The sequence below is a fragment of the Triticum aestivum genome, chromosome 7B (genome assembly GCF_018294505.1).
Source record: "Triticum aestivum cultivar Chinese Spring chromosome 7B, IWGSC CS RefSeq v2.1, whole genome shotgun sequence".
NCBI lineage: Eukaryota > Viridiplantae > Streptophyta > Magnoliopsida > Poales > Poaceae > Triticum > Triticum aestivum.
Window position 1 is genome coordinate 513,756,710 of NC_057813.1, and position 18,622 is coordinate 513,775,331.

Genomic DNA, 18,622 nt, shown 5'->3' on the forward strand with positions numbered 1-18,622 from the left:
TATCCTTCCTAGATCATGAAATGCTAGCAAGATTCATGTTCTAACCATGTTAATGATTTCAAATCCTGAACCTAATCTTTAAAATAGGTTCCATGATTTGAATTCTGGTTTCTAATACATTGGAATTTATAACTAATAAATGGTGGAGAAATGTGGTTGCTAATGCATGAAGATTTGCTTCTGAATAATGATGGAAATTTGTCTCCTGTTGTTTTGAAAAGCTGATAACCCCAGCCTCTACACCATACGATGTACACATCCATTTTATTGAAAACAAAAGAACGCACAAGTCACCGAGTAGTAAAGTGTTTACAACAAACATGATTGTTTTAGTTGAAAAGAAGATAAGATAGCCCATCCAATAGTTTACTACTATCATGTTAGACAAACTACCTGAACAAACCCCGTGCAGCCATTTCTGGATGGCTGCACCCGGAGGCCATAGGCTCTCGCGCGTCTATATGCCACAGCGATGACCACATAAGGATTGACGTCGTAGCTTTGAACATAACCTGATTTTTTGGAATAGACGATATGCTAAAAACACACTCATTCAGGCAATTCCAAATTTCCCAAATAATGACACAAATTCTCACCAGGATTTGGCCCTTCAGATTATGGTTAACGACTCCCAACTAATTACCAAACAAATTTGGTATAGTCATTGGACGTTTTAAAATGAAAGTAACATAAATAGGACATTGAATCAGTTTAGCCAATGGACATGACAAGAATAAATGATGAATTGTGCATTTACATTTTGCAATATTATCTCTGGTAAGAAATATATCCCTCTATGAGACACAATTAATAGTCAAACATCATGGAAACTTATCTGGCGTCTAAGTTAGATTGCCCGACATCATCCTACTAAATAAATGGATCCACTTAGTCCATTTTTGCCAAGTAAAGCACTGTGGAATTGGATATTCAATGGGTAACCCCCAAAACAATCCATCAAGGCCTCCTTCCAGAATGCGATATTGTAAAGGGTCAGCTGTTGAAGAGCTAATGCAGGGTCACTCAACCATGTATCTTCCCATAAACTCATCAATACCATAACCAACCTTATTGGTACCTCTCACGAAAAAGTGCTTGATCTTCATCAAGCCCTTCTAGAATGGTGAATCGTTACGCTTCACATCGACTTGGGATAACATTTTGTAATACAGGTACTTATTGTGCAACAAATCTTGCCAAACAACTTCCTTGTTAAGCAACTTATGCAGCCATTTGTTGAGTAAGCAATTATTTTCAATTTTGAGGATTTCAATACACAACCCACCTTGATCCTTGGGACTACATAGGCTGTCCCGTTTAGTAACGATGTACTTCCGCTTATGGTCTTCGCATTGCTAGAAGAACCTAGATCGGTAAAAGTCTAGACTTTTTAAGACCCCTTTAGGTATCTTAAAAATAGGAGAGCATGAGCATCAGTAGGCTAGTAAGAACAACATTCATGAGAGTAAGTCATCATCCATAAGAAAAGAGCTTACCCTTCCAACTATTGAGCTTCTTTTCGAAACGATCTTCAATTATTTTTTGTGCCTTATTAGTAAGCCTACGGTGATGAATGGTAATTTCTAGATACATAAACGGAAGAGATTCGGCTCACAGCCAAACAAGTTTCTATACTGACTCTCCTCTTCTTTGGCTTTACCAAAAGAGAAAAGCTCACTCTTGTGGAAATTAATTTTCAGACGATAATGTTGTTCAAAAGACAAAGGACCACCTTTGTGTTAATCACCTTTTGAAGGTCATGTTCCATAACAATGACGTGTCATCTGCATGTTGGAGGATGGACACACCTCCATCAACCATATGCGGAATAAGGTCCCACCACTCTTTTTACGCCTTGCAATGGGAATAGCTAACATATCCGTCACAATGTTAAACAATATTGGCGACATGGGGTAAGCTTGCCTCAAACCTTGTTTGGAAATAATGACTGATGTCATCATTGACCTTGACCCCAGCACTCCCACCCCAAACGTAAGAAGCCACTAATTGCTTCCAATAAACCGCAAAACCTTTCATCTGAAGGGCTTATTGAAGAAAATACTACTTAACTTTGTCATTAGCCTTTTCAAAGTCCACCTTAAAGATAACTCCATCAAGTTTCTCATTGTGTATCTCATGGATCGTCATGAGACAACCACTCCCTCAACTATATTAGGACTAGGGCTGTCAGCATTTGGCGCAAAACCGTATAAGTGATATTAGACATTCTATAAGAGATAAAACACCGTAAGATACATATGTGTCGGTTCCCTTTCTGTCACTGGGATCAAGCACCGTAAGATCGACCCACTACCGGGAACCTATTCCCATTGCAAGATAAATAGATCAAGTTGGCCAAACAAAACCCAAATATCGGAGAAGAAATATGAGGCTATAAGAGATCAAAGAAACTCAAATAACTTTCATGGATATAAAACATAGATCTGGTCATAAACTCAAAGTTCATCAGATCCTAACAAACACACCGCCAAAAGACTTACATCATATGGATCTCCAAGAGACCATTGTATTGATAATCAAGAGAGAGATAGAGAGAGGAATCCATCTAGCTACTAACTATGGACCTGAAGGTCTACAAAGAAGTACTCACACATCATAGGAGAGGCACCAATGGAAGTGGTGAACCCCTCCATGATGGTGTCTAGATTGGATCTAGTGGTTCTGGACTCTTGCGGCGGCTGGATGAATATTTCGTCGACTCCCCTAGGGTTTCTAGAATATTGGGGTATTTATAGAGCAAAGAGGCGGTCCGGGGGGTACCCGAGGTGGGCACAACCCACCAGCACGCGCCTGGGCCTCCTGGCGCGCCCTGGTGGGTTGTTTCCTCCTCGGGACTCCCCCAGGTGCAACCAGGGCCCATCTTCTTCCTTTTGGTCCATAAAAAATCATCGTAAGTTTGCGTGGCATTTGGACTCAGTCTGATATTGATTTCCAGCGATGTAAAAAATATGCAGCAAACAACAACTGGCACTTGGCACTATGTTAATAGGTTAGTACCAAAAAATGATATAAAATGACTATAAAGTGATTATAAAACATCCAAGATTGATAATAAAACAACATGGAATAATAAAAAATTATATATACGTGGGAGACGTATCAGCATCCCTAGGCTTAACTCCTGCTCGTCCTCGAGTAGGTAAGTGATAAAAACAGAATTTTTGATGTGGAGTGTTGTTTATCATGTCATATCATATTCTTTTCTTTATAGCATGGATATTTGGACTTTTATGTGATTCAAAGCAATAGTCTAGTTTTGAAATAATGATTTAGATACTCAAGCATATCAACAAGCAACCATGTCTTTCAAAATATCAATGGTAAAACAAGTCATCCCTAGCCCATCATGCTCAAACATTGATCCATTCATGAAACACACTCGAATATTAGCTACACCCAATACTTAAGTAAGATCATATTGCCCCCTAGTTGGTGCTTTTATAAGAGAGGATGGAGACTCAATTTCAAAAATTAAAAATTGCATAAAGTAAAAGAAAGGCCCTTCGCAGAAGGAAATAGGGATTTGTAGAGGTGCCGAGCTCAAAGCGAAAAAAATAGAGATAAAAACATTTTTGGGAGGTGTATCCATCCCACCAACGAAAATGACTTGGAGCATCCCAACACTTTCCATACTAGATATATCATAGGCGGTTCCCAAACAGAAATGAAGTTTATTCCTTTTTCCACCATACTTTCACTTTCCATGGCTAGCCGTATCCACGGGTGCCCTCCATACCAACACTTTCCAAGGAATTTATTATTTGACAACATAAAGTAAATCCATTTTTGCATTTTGGGACTAGGCATCCCTAAAACCTTTGCCTTACTCTCATGCAATGACAAGTGAATAAACACTCAACATGAGAATAACACATCTAGCATGGAAAATATTAGCCACCCGTTACCGTTCCGCGAGCGAAACAAACACACAAAAGAGAAGTTTATTTTGAAAATTAGAGATGGCACATGCAAATTTGCTTAGAACGAAAAAATAATACATGCATATAGGTAGATATAGTGGACTCATGTGGCACACAAGTAGAGATCATACTTGGTGCAAAATGAAGGCTAGCAAAAAGATTGAGAAGCGACCAACCAAGAAACGAATAATCTCATAAGCAAGCATTAAGAATAATTAACACCGAATAATGCACCACAAATAGGAAATAATTTTCATTGCATGATTATTGACTTTCGTGCATGCATAGGGAATCACAAACCTTAACACCAATATTCTTACTAGAGCACAATTACTCATCAACATAACTCACATATCACATCATCATATCTCAAAATTATTACTAAGAATCAAATTTATTTTGTCCAATGATCTTCATGACATATATTTTTTCTTTGTTTATCCTTCTTGGATATCTATCACTTTGGGACTAATTTTCATGTGTTGCTTTTCATAAGCTCAAACAAATATAAGTGAAGATCATGAGCAAAACATATTTTCTTTCTCTCAAAAAGATTTAAGTGAAGCAAGAGAGAATTTATTAAAATTTTTAGTAACTCTAAAATAAATCTAAGTGAATCAAGAGATCATTTCTTCAAAAATACTAAGCACACCATGCTCAAAAAGATATAAGTGAAGCACTAGAGCAAGTCCATTTCTCATAAAAAATTAAGTGAAGCATAGAGAGCAATTCTAACAAGTCATGACATAATTTTGGCTCTCTCAACTAGGTGTGTCCACCAAGGATTGATGACTTAAAACACAAAATAAAACAAGCGAAGACACATATCATACAAGACGCTCCAAGCAAAACACATATCATGTGATGAATAAAAATATAGCCTCGAGTAAAATACCGATAGTCGTTAGAAGAAAGAGGGGATGCCACTCGGGGGAATCCCCAAGCTTAGTTGGTTGCTCATTATTGGATAATAGCTTGGGATGCCGGGGCATCCCCAAGCTTAGGCTCTTCTATCCTTCTTTAATCCATCGTAAGATAACCCAAAACTTGAAAACTTCAATCACACAAAACTCAGTAAAACCCTTGTGAGATCCGTTAGTAAAAGAAAGCAAACTACTACTATAAGTGTTGTGTCAAACCAATTATTATTTTGTTTTTGTATTATATCTACTGTATTCCAACTTTTCTATGGCAAAAACTCATCAAGGAAAATCATAGAGCCATCAAAATAAGCACACAACACAAAGAAAACAGAATCTGTCAAAACATAACAGTCTGTAGTAATATGGAACTTTCGAATACTTCTATAACTCCAAAAATTCTACCAAATTAGTACGACCAGAATAATTTGTATATTAATCTTCTTCAAAAATAATTAGGGCAAAATGTCTTTTCTGTGATTTATGAGAATTATTTCCGTGAGCGCAAAGTTTCTGTCTTTTTCAGCAAGATCAAACAACTATCACCCCAGAAGATCCTAAAGGCTTTATTTGGCACAAACACTAACTAAAACACAAAAAACACAATCATACCAGTATCATAATTGTGCTAACACACAAGAATAGCAAGAAAAAAGCAAAAATAAATTTTATTCATTGGGTTGCCTCCCAACAAGCGCTATAGTTTTACGCCCTTAGCTAGGCATAAGATTTCAACGACGCTCATACGAAAGACAAGAATTGAAACACAAAGAGAGCATCATGAAACATATGAGAAACACATTTAAATCTGAAATACTTACTATGCATAGGAATTTTATAATAAAACAAATTATCAAGACAAGAAACATCTAACATATGCAAAGAAGAGGAATAAAACATTGACGATCTCAACATAACGAGAGGTAATTTAGTAACACGAAAATTTCTACAAACATATTTTCCTCTCTCATAATAATTACATGTAGGATCATAAGCAAATTCAACAAAATATCTATCACATAACATATTCTCAACATGATCCACATGCATGCGAAGTTGACACTCTTCCAAAATTGTGGGATTAAAATTAACTAAAGTCATGACCTCTCCAAACCCAGTTTTATCAAAAAATTCATAAGATTGAACATTCTCCAAATATGTGGATCTAAAGTTGACACTCTTCCAAACCCACTTTCAATAATATTGCAAACATTATTATCAATCTCATATGCATCATGGGGCTTAAATAGATTTTCAAGATCATACGAAGAATCACCCCAATCATGATCATTGCAACAAGTAGTAGACATAGAAAAATTAGCATCCCCAAGCTTGGGGTTTTGCATATTATTAGCACAATTGACATTAATAGATTTTATAATAAAATCATTGCAATCATGCTTTTTATTCAAGGAGCTATCATGAATCTCTGCATAAATTTCTTCATCACAATTTTCAGATCCACAATTCTCAAGCAAAACTTCATAAAGATAATCTAGTGTACTCAAATCCCTAGCAATTGGATCAACATAATTGGATCTCTTGAAAAGATTAGCAAGTGGACGAGGATCCATCTTAATAGATTTTTAGCAAGCAAAGATGCAAGCAAATAGAAGGCACATGGCAACACAAGCAAACATGAGATCTGACGAGAAAAAGGCAAACGAAGGAGAGGCGAATAAAACGACAAATTTTTGTGGAGTAGGGGAGAGGAAAATGAGAGGCAAATGGCAAATAATGTAAATTGCGAGGAGACGAGATTTGTGATTAGGAACCTGGTTGATGTTGAAGATCCTCCCCGGCAACGGCGCCAATAATTCCTTTTGATGTCGCTTGAAGCTACGTTGGTATTTCCCCAAAGAGGAAGGGTGATGCAGCACAGCGGCGGTATGTATTTCCCACAGATATGAAACTAAGGTTACCGAACCAGTAGGAGAACCAAGCAACACAACGTAAACAACCCCTACACACAAAGAACAACACCTCGCAAACCAACGTGTTAAAGGGGTTGTCAATCCCTTTTGGGGTGCGGCGCCTCAAGATAGGCAAAGGACGTGAGGTAAATTTGTAATAGATTGATAGATCGAACGCCAAATAAAATAAATAAGAATGCATTGCAGCAAGGTATTTTTGTATTTTTGGTTTAATAGATCTGAAAATAAACGCAAGGAAAAAGTAGATCGCAAGGAAAATATATAAGAAAGAAGACCCGGGGGCCGTAGGTTTCACTAGTGGCTTCTCTCGAGGAAAATAGCAAATGGTGGGTAAACAAATTACTGTTGGGCAATTGATAGAACTTCAAATAATTATGACGATATCCAGTCAATGATCATTACATAGGCATCACGTCCAAGATTAGTAGACCGACTCCTGCCTGCATCTACTACTATTACTCCACACATCGACTTCTATCCAGCATGCATCTAGTGTATTAAGTTCATGGAAAAACGGAGTAATGCATTAAGAACGATGACATGATGTAGACAAGATCCGTTTATCTATTGTGGCAGATATGGATCCCATCTTTTTATCCTTAGTAGCAACGATACATACATGTCGATTCCCTTTCTGTCACTGGGATCAAGCACTGTAAGATCGAACCCACTACCGGGCACCTCTTCCCATTGCAAGATAAATAGATCAAGTTGGCCATGCAAAACCCAAATATCGGAGAAGAAATACGAGGCTATAAGTGATCACACACATAAGAGATCAAAGAAACTCAAATAACTTTCATGGATATAAAAACATAGATCAGATCATAAACTCAAAGTTCATCGGATCCCAACAAACACACCGCCAAAAGACTTACATCATATGGATCTCCAAGAGACCATTGTATTGATAATCAACATAGAGAGAGAGGAAGCCATTTAGCAACTAACTACGGACCCGAAGGTCTACAAAGAACTACTCACGCATAATAGGAGAGGCACCAATGGAAGTGGTGAACCCCTCCGTGATGGTTTCTAGATTGGATCTGGCGGTTGTGGACTCTGCGGCGGCTGGATGAATATTTCGTCGACTCCCCTAGGGTTTTTGGAATATTGGGGTATTTATAGAGCAAAGAGGCGGTCCGGGGGGTACCTGAGGTGGGCACAACCCACCAGGGCGTGCCTGGGCCTCCTAGCACGCCCTGGTGGGTTGTCCCCTCCTTAGGACTCCCTCTAGGTGCAACCAGGGACCATCTTCTTCCTTTTGGTCCATAAAAAATCATCGTAAATTAGCGTGGCATTTGGACTCCGTCTGATATTGATTTGCTGCCATGTAAAAACATGGAGAAAACATCAACTGGCACTTGGCACTATGTCAATAGGTTAGTAACAAAAAATGATATAAAATGATTATAAAACATCCAAGATTGATAATAAAACAACATGGAATAATAAAAAATTATAGATACGTTGGATACGTACCGCTCAGCATTCACGTGGTGACTGTGGAGCGTGCGGACGAGAACAAGAGCGCGGGCGCGGACGAAGACATTGTCATGGGGCGCATTGTGGCTTTGGCCGCGTCGTGCCCGTGCCCACTGCGGTGACTCCGGCGTCGACGAGCGCCAGGGAGAGGTCAAGGGCGAAGAGGCGAAGCCGGTGGCGTGGTGCGGAAGTCGTCGGCGAGCTCTGAGTCGAGCACGAGCCGCACAGAAGTGTGAGCGTAGCGCAGAGCGCGTCGAACGCGTGCCAGGGGCATGTCTTCACGCGGTCACCACGCTGGCATGGTCAAAACGACATGCACGTGATGCCATACCTTGTCCCTCGTGTTGTCTGTGCAGTGTTTAGTCCAGGGGAAGAGATCACACACTGCCAGGCCGACCAGATTTAACATGAGCTTGCGAGCAAGTTTCTGGTCAGAAACTTTGGCACTGTGTTTGGCTAGGTTCTAGAAGGAGATTAGGGTTTATTTTCTGGGGTTGAGGTTTTCTTAGGAGGGTAAACAAGCTCAAGAAAACTCAGCTTCATTAGAGCAAGGAAAAATACACTTGCTGTAGAAACTGTATTTTGAGGCCAGAATAGAAATGATTTTCTGTAGCAAAAATATTCCAAATAAATATGAAATATTTTTGCACAGGGAGGTGTGCCAAGGTTCAAAGAATATTTGGAAATTTTCTGAGATTTTTAGGAGCAAGAAAAATGTGGGTTGCTTTGGAGCATATGTTGCTGAAGTGATAGTCAGGGAAGAAAATGATTATTTTTCATTTATGAAAAATATTCCTTGGGCCATTTTGAGATTTTTCATAGAAAAAACGATGATTATGAGAAGGATGAGTCACTTGGGTGAAAATCAAGGACATGCCCAAGTATTTGAGTCCAAATGAGTTGATGCAAAAAATCCAACTGCAAACCCAAAGGCAAAGAAATCCGGAAATAGAGAGAAGGCAAAAATCAGGCTGTCACACAATGTTCGGACTTCATCCGGCGGGAATACATTGTGTCCTTCCAAATGGCGCATCGATCCGGAACCAGGGCAGTGGCCACCGCCGCGCCGGAGACGGTGCGGTCCATCTGCGTCCGAACGCCGTGTCGGATGCACAACCCCTCCCTTGGCGCGCCGAGTCGGAGATGCACAAACACTTCACGTCGGACGCAAATATGGCGTGGTGTGCTCAACGTGGAAGGCACGAGCTCCGAAGAGGAAGAGTGGCTCGTGGGAGACGGCGGCGCCTCGTGTCTCTCTGCCGGTGTGTGTCCCATGTTCTATTTTACCTCTCCGGCGACCACATCAACACTCAGAGGGCTGCAGCCGGCCGCCGGACATGGACACCGTCGGAACAACAAGGGCGGCCGCCGCTGAAAATTTAAAGCAGTTGCATGTTGCATGTAATCGTATGGATTTGATGATTTACAAGTGGGGTATTCGGTCGTGGAAACGACTTTCTGTGTGTTGATAGGTCGCTATCCCGGACGCTCCCGAATGTAAGTTGTCCTGTATTACAACTGATTGGCATGCATGTCAGCACGTACATTACTAGGCTATTGGAATGAAGTAGACAACGTGCTAGCTGGTCTCCACGCTCCACTAGTTAGGGAATCAATTTTTTAGGCGGACAAGTTGGGCAATTCGCCCATTACAACAACAGCGACCTGTTCACCTGCATCATCTTCCCACAGGAAGGCCACATCGGCATTACATTGGTAGCCAGCTGATGTGCAGCATTATTAGCTGTTCTTCTACACACATGAACATCACACTTGGAGAACCACAAACGCCGCTGCACCTTCTTTAGGTCCCTACGCTCCACGCTCCATGCCATGGGGAATCATTGCTGCACGAAACGCCGGAGATAGTACGTCGTATACATCATTCTACATGGAACACTATTATTGCTCACGAAATATCTGGGCCACAAATCATGACGCCGTGACCACAAATCTCCGAATGGGGCCCGTCGAATCACCAGCCATGTAAAGGGAACGACAATTATTGGCACGACACTCATCTAGCTTCTACGAGTACAAGCTAGCTAGAAATGGTGGAGATCACCCAAAAAAACAAGACATGGAAGAGATGACACGGACAGGTAAACCAGGCGTCCTCGCGTGTATGTCTGCTACTTCGGAAGAGCATCTTCTTCCCACCAGTCACCACTAAATTGGCAAGAAATATCTTGGGCACAGGATGGCCACACATTTTCGAATGGCCACCATACATGTGATTGCAACATACAGACACTCCCTTTGATCTTAGCCAAAAAGCCAAGAAAGGTATTAACATACAAAAACTTGAAATATGTTGCTACCCACGCTATGACGCTATACCACCTTGAGATTTGATGCCGTACAATCCGGAAATTCGCAAGGAACGCAGGTGCAGAGGCACACACCTGCCTAGGCATGCCTGGCCACACGATTGCTTCGTGATCCATAAACTTGTTTGACTCCCTACACGATTGTAAGTTTTAGTTTATGAAACTTGATGAATTTGTCTTTTGTTTGTCTTAAGTTTCAGACAAACTTTGTGAAGTTTTTAAAACTTCTCAAAATTTATTCAAAAGTGGTCTTATTTTAAAGCCCTCATCACAAGGAACACAGATGTCCAAACAAAACTTAAATATAATTTTTGGTTCAAAAGATATAGTAGATTCAAAGGTGAAAATCAAAAAGATAAATGAGGTTGATGTGTCCACATCTGGCGAGCCATAAATCGCCTCCCCCATACAATCCCCAAACTTCCTAATCAATTTTAACTTCTCAAATGTTGAGGAGTTGATTTTTTTCTGGCTAGCCCTGCCCCTATACTTAACTCCCAATACAATTGGACCCCAAATGTAAGTCTCCCTCATCTTTTCTTCCTTCCTTTCTCGCAAAATCCCCTCCGGCCACAACCCTTGCCCACATCATGTCTCCCTCGTCCGCGGAGTACCTGCTCGCAGCCTGTCCGTACACCACAACCACTCACTCACCCACGCGCCTCCCGTTTCATCCTCATCCCATAGGTGGGACACCCGAGGTTGTCCACCGCCAAGAGGAAGCGCTCGGTCTGCCCGGTCCACACCGGCGTCTGGAACAACAACATCTCTTCCTCACCTTCCCCGTGAGTGTGGACGCCTTGGATCCCATTCCATCGTCACCCTGTCCGCCGACATCATGGTGCAGGTGGATCAATGTTATCTGAGTTATTGTGACCGCCCAACTTAATCGTGCACTAATCATACACGCAAATGCGCACGATCAAGATTAGAGACTCACTGGGAGATATCACAACACAACTCTAAACAAAACTTAAAGTCATACACGCTTTATATTACAAGCCAGGGGCCTCGAGGGCTCAAATACATAAGCTTGAGTACATAAGAGTCAGCGGAAGCAACAATATCTGAGTACAGACATAAGTAAACAAGTCTGCCTTAAGAAGACTAGCAACAACAACAACAACAACAACAACAACAACAACAACACGGATCGAAAAGGCAAAGCCTCCTGCCTGGGAGCCTCCTATCTACTCCTAGTTGTCGGCGGTCTTCACATAGTAGTAGGCTCCGTCAGGGTAGTAGTAGTCATCTGCGGTATCAGGTGGCTCCTGGGATCCATCATCTGATCACAACAATTGGGTTGAAGGGAAAAGAGGTAGCAAAGCAACCGTGAGTACTTATCCAGAGTACTCGCAAGACTTACATCAGATCGATACTAATCATTCATCAGTATCAACAGAATGGGGCTATATCTTTGGACTAAACTGCAGAAATGCCAGAAGAGATGGGAAGACTAGCATCCTGAAGCATCTTGCAGCATTAGAAGAGTGCAGATTAGCATAACATAAGTCGTAAGTATGTTATAATAACGCCCAGAGATCCTTCCGCGACTCCCTGCGAGAAAGCAATCCCGAAGCCATCATATCCATTTAGTGTCTCCAATAAGTTCTAGTTGTATAGATCGGATACAACTCCGAGCGTCCGTTACCGTGGACACAGCTATTCGAATAGATCAACTTCCTTTCAGGGGTGCATAAACTTACCCAACACACTCGATTAACTCCGGCCAAATATACTTTCCCGGCTCATGCCCGACCTCGGCTGATCAACACGCCGTAGTCCTACCTAGGCTCAACAGAGAGGCCAGCATGTTGATCTACATCCTAAGCGCTCAGGGGTCTTGGGCCCATCGCCCTTGGCACACCTGCACATTATGTACGCAACCTGGAGCAGACCCACCCCCTAATACAAGAGCAGGTAGTTCCCGTCCAACTGGGCGCGCGCCGCTCAACCACTGCCGTCAAAAGAGCTTTCGGAGAATCGTACGACCTTGAGTGTCCATACTTATTCCCGCATGGTGGTTAGTGCGAAAAGGCCAGAGGCCTACTCAGTTCACATATCCAAACCCGTTAGTGTCTTGGGAGCGCGCAGAGATGATCAATGATCCACGTTCTGTGGTCCCGTCGCCCCATCTCACGGACTTACGACAAGCGCTAAGAATGCCCGGCTGTGCCACGTAATTAATTCGCAGGTACCCTCCAGGCCAACCCGGCTCACAAGAGACTGTCGGGAACTCAAGTCCACCTCTACCGGGGTGGTACCGCCTGTCCCTTCGGTCCCACAGAAACAGTAACTCTCACGGGTACCCTCACGGTCAACCCAACTTCACATTTCTAGCTGGTACCCCTCAGGGCCGACCCGACTTCAACAAGGTTCTGAGGTAAAGTCAATGTAACCGTGTGTCCATAACATCAAGGGGAAATCCAAGGAATCACCCTCGATGGATTCCCACTTAATGTAACCGTCAAGGTGAACTTGGAGGAATCACCCTCAGTAGGTTCATACTTGAAGAGCTGCATGACAGAGTCATTATCGGGAGTGGTGAGGGCGGAATCACCCTCCGTAATCCATGACCGATTAACTACACTACAGAGATATCATCAGGAGTGTGTTACAAGGTATCACCCTCGGCACTCGATAGAAGCTCTGAAGAGTCGTACAACTAAGGGGGTATGCGGTGATGTGTCAGGCTCTGGATGTCGATCAAGCTGATCGAGTCATCGGTGATAAAGCGGGGGCAACAGGGACAAGACGAGGGGTTACTGATGGATCACTAACCAACCTATACTAAGCATATATGATAACAGATAAAGTATCAATAGCAGGTTACAAAATCAGGTTATGCATTAGAACAGGAGCTATTGAACAATAGTAGCAAAATCTGATGCAAGCATGAGAGAGAAAGACTGGGCGATATAGGAATGATCAAGGGGTTTTTGCTTGCCTGGAAGCTCTGCTACAAGTGGCTGAACGTCAGAGGTGTAGTCGTACTCGGGAGCAGCGTTGGTCTCGGGGTCTACGGAGAGAAGAGGAGGAAGAAATAATAAATATAATGCAAACAAATGCATCTCAATGCATGACATGGCAATATGCAGTGCTAGGAGTGACCTAACGCAGTGCTACACATTATAGACGAAGCAGGAAAACATCTGGGAATGTTTTCCCAGCGTTTGGCAGTTTCCGGATAGATGAATCAGAGGGAAGGATTCATGTTCATCATGTTAGAGGCATATGACAGATGAATGGATTGCGTGTTCGGATTCATCACATTTTTCCGAGCAACTTTGATATATAAATTATTTTCATCTGACTTATAGATTATTTTATATGATTTTTCAAAGTTTAAACATTTGTCGGAATTTATTGTTAATTCAAAAATAAAAAGGAAATTGCTAACTGCACACACAAAGGGTGCACAGTAGAGCAGCACAGAGGCTGATAGTGGGCCCTCTTGACTGGGTCAATAGCATAGGCTGACATGTGGGCCAGCATGCTAACTCAGCAAAGCCTTATCCAAAGGAATAGTGGGCTCGCCCCACATGCATACACTATGGGGGGGGGGGGGTTAACAGTGATTAAAACTAAACATGATAAATTAGGAAGGTGGGACCCTAGTGTCAGTGGTTAGGGTTAATTAGCAGATTATATTAATTTTAATTAAACTAAATAACTATGCCGGGGCACATGCATCAGTGGTAGGGGGCATAGCTCAGGCTGGCAATGGGGATTACCCAAGGGGGTATTGGTCTCCCATCCCCGTCCCCGCGGTAGCCTTCCCATGCCCGTCCCCATCCACTGTTGGAAATATGCCCTAGAGGCAATAATAAAGTGGTTATTATTATATTTCCTTATTCATGATAATCGTTTATTATCCATGCTATAATTGTATTGATTGGAAACTCAAATACATGTGTGGATGCATAGACAACAACATGTCCCTAGTGAGCCTCTATCAGGCTAGCTCGTTCATCGAAGATGGCTATAGTTTCCTAGTCACAGACATGAGTTGTCATTTGATAATGGGATCACATCATTAGGAGAATGATGTGATGGACAAGACCCACACTATAAACGTAGCATATGATAGTATCAAGTTTATTGCTATCGTTTTCTACATGTCAAGTAACTGTTTCTATGACCATGAGATCATGCAACTCACTAACACGGGATGAGTACCTTGTGTGTATCAAACGTTGCAACATAACTGGGTGACTATAAAGATGCTCTACAGGTATCTCCGAGGGTGTCTGTTGAGTTGACATGGATCAAGACTAGGATTTGTCACTCTGTATGACGGAGAGATATCTCGGGGCCCTGTCGGTAATACAACATCACAAGAAGCTTGCAAGCATGGGACTAATGAGTTTGGTCACGAGATCTTGTATTACGGAATGAGTAAAGGTACTTGCCAGTAATGAGATTGAACTAGGTATGGAGATACTGGCGATTGAATCTCGGGAAACTAACATATTGCCGAACAAAAGGGAATTGTATATGTGATTAACTGAATCCTTGACATCTGTCGGTGTTCTCGGAACGGGGGTACCCAGATCTGATTGCCTGCAGCCCACGGCATGGCTTCCTCGACGGTCCGGTACGGCCCAGCGCAAGATCTCCAAGACAAGACCATCGCGAGTGCCCCGGCCTCGCGAGGCGGATGATACGAAGACCTCCCAAGGGGGCGGCCTCCTTAGGTTGCCTCCCGAGGAGCGGAGATTTCTATGTAGGTACCCAGCCTCACGAGGCTGTGATGACGTGAGCCATGACGACCACGGCTAGGCGGGCGCCAGTGGGCGTAGAGGAGACAGTTTCCCTTTCGGTGCTAAGGGAGCAAGGACGAGCGCAAGTTCTCGAGGAGTCCCCCAAAGCTTTCCATTCTGGTGCAACAAGACCAAGACCATGAGCTTGGCAGGGCGGATGTCATCATCGAGCCCACCGCCGCGTCACGACCAGAAGCTTTGCAGGAGAAGACCACCTTTCGTCAGGATTAGATGTACTTCTTGTCCTCTTTCGAATTGGCCACTCTAGGATCCCTTCCTTCCTAGGTTTTGAGGGAAGAGGACCGAGGCCACTATAAATATAGATTAGCCACCACCATAGGGAGGGATCAGATCCTTGCCACCCTCAGCATGGTAGCGCTCGCGAGGTTGTTCATCCACTGTACTTGTTCATCCTCAGCCCCTCGAGAGGCCAATCCACCACAAAGTAGGAGTAGGGTTTTACACCGCAAGGTGGCCCGAACCTAGGTAAATTGTTGTGTTCGTCCTCTTCTTCGCGTGAGCACGTACCCGACAAGGCTAGGCTGCAAGGCGATGAGCTTGAGACTTGAGAGGTTGATATCTTCGCAAACACCCTAGAGTTCAAACCTTCTTGGGTCTGCGGAGCCCCCAATCCGACATTTGGCATGCCAGGTAGGGGCGTGTCGAAGTCCTTCTTCCACCTTTGCTTCGCCTCCGCTTCGTCGCTCCCATGGCTGACGCAGGCCGGGTCCGCGCCGAGCGCCGAGCTGCTCACATTGCCTAGACGGTGCCTATGGGCAACGGCGCCCGCCGCCGCTCTGCCTCTCCCGCGGCTAACGCCGCCACTAACCCCGCTGCTCATGAGCAACAAGATTCTTCACTGCCACCCTCCATGGGGCCCGATGGCCGCCCCGCCACTTCGTCACCCACTCCTGCCATAGCGTCATCGTCCCACGCTCGCTGCAGGCCGGCAAACGCGCAGGCTGCGTTGCTCGTGGCGCGCGAGCGGCTGTGCTACCGCCCCGTGATACGTCTCCAACGTATCTATAATTTTTGATTGTTCCATGCTGTTATATTATCATTCTTGGATGTTCTACAATCATTTTATAGTCATTTTATATCATTTTGTGGTACTAACCTATTAACAGAGTGCCCAGTGCGAGTTGCTGTTTTCTGCATGTTTTTTACATCGTAGGAAATCAATAACAAACGGAGTCCAAAATCAGCGAATTTTTTTGAGGATTTTTTTGGGCCAGAAGATATCCAGTGGCCAGGAAAAGCACCTGGGGGTGCTCAGAGGGGAGCACAACCCACCAGGGCGTGCCTGGAGGCCCAGGCGCGCCCAGGTGGGTTGTGCCCACCTCGGGTACCCCCAAAACCGCCTCTTTGCTCTATAAATACCCCAATATTCTAGAAACCCTAGGCGAGTTGACGAAAATCAATTCCAGCCGCCGCAGAGTCCAGAAACATCAGATCCAATCTAGACACCATCACAGAGGGGTTCACCACTTCCATTGGTGCCTCTCCGATGATGCGTGAGTAGTTCTTTGTAGACCTATGGGTCCGTAGTTAGTAGCTAGATGGCTTCCTCTCTCTCTTGATTAGCAATACAATGGTCTCTTGGAGATCCATATGATGTAAGTCTTTTTGTGTGTGTTTGTTGGGGTCTGATGAACTTTGAGTTTATGATCAGATCTATGTTTTTATCCATGAAAGTTATTTGAGTATTATTTGATCTCTTATATGCATGATTGATTATAGCCTTGTATTTCTTCTCCTATATTTGGGTTTTGTTTGGCCAACTTGATCTATTTATCTTGCAACGGGAAGGGGTGCTTTGTGATGGGTTTGATCTTACGGTGCTTGATCCTAGTGACAGAAAGGGAAACGACACGTATGTATCGTTGCTATTAAGGATAACAAGATGGGGTCTATTTATACATAAATAGATCTTGTCTACATCATGTCATTGTTCTTATTGCATTACTCCATTTCTTGATGAACTTAATAGACTAGATGCATGCTTGATAGCGGTCGATGTGTGGAGTAGTAGTAGTAGATGCAGGCAGGAGTCGGTCTACTAATCTTGGACGTGATGCCTATATAATGATCATTGCCTGGATATTGTCATGATTATTCAAAGTTCTATCAATTTCCCAACAGTAATTATTTTCCCACCGTTTGCTATTTTTCTCGAGAGAAGCCACTAGTGAAACCTACGGCCCGCGGGTCTCTTCTCATCATATTTGCCTTCGCGATCTATTTCCCTTTGCATTTATTTTTAGACCTATTAAACCAAAAATACAGAAATACCTTGCTGCAATTGATTTGTTCTATGATCTATTCATCCTATCTACCACTTTTACCTCACGTTATTTGCCTATCTTGAGGCACTGTACTAGAAAGGGATTGACAACCCCTTTAACACGTTGGGTTGGGAGTATTTGTTATTTGTGTGCAGGGGTTGTTTACGTGGTGTGAGGAGGTTCTTCTACTGGCTCGATAACCTTGGTCTCATCACTGAAGGAAATACCTACCATCGCTATACTGCATCATCCCTTCCTCTTTGGGGAAATACTGACGTAGTTCTAGTAGACATCAAAAGGAATTTCTGGCGCCGTTGCCGGGGAGGATCTTCAACATCGACTAGGTTCCTAATCACAAATCTCATCTCCTCGCAATTTAGATTATTTTCCATTTGCCACTCATTTTCCTCTCCCCCACTTCACAACACAATTTCGTTTTATTCACCGTCTTTTTCATTCGCCGTTTTTCTCGTCAGATTTGTTTTTGAGTGCAATCTTGTTGTGAAGTCATCATGACTCAAGAGAACACCAAGTTGTGTGATTTCATAAATACCAACAACAATGATTTTATTAGCACTCCGATTGCTCCTCCCACCACTAGTGCGGAGTCTTGTGATATTAATACTACTTTGCTGAATCTTCTCATGAAAGATCAATTTGCCGGTACTCCTAATGAGGATGTCGCGTCCCATATTAACACATTCGTGGGATTATGCGATATGCAAAAGAAAAAAGATGTGGACAATGATGTTGTGAAGTTGAAATTATTTCCATTTTCTTTGCGAGATCGTGCCAAAATTTGGTTTTCTTCTTTGCCTCGCAATAGTATCAATTCTTGGAACAAGTGCAAGGATGCTTTTATTACTAAGCATTTTCCGCCCACTAAAATTATTTCCCTTAGAACCTAGATCATGAATTTCAAGCAACTTGAACATGAGCATGTTGCATAATCTTGGGAAAGGAT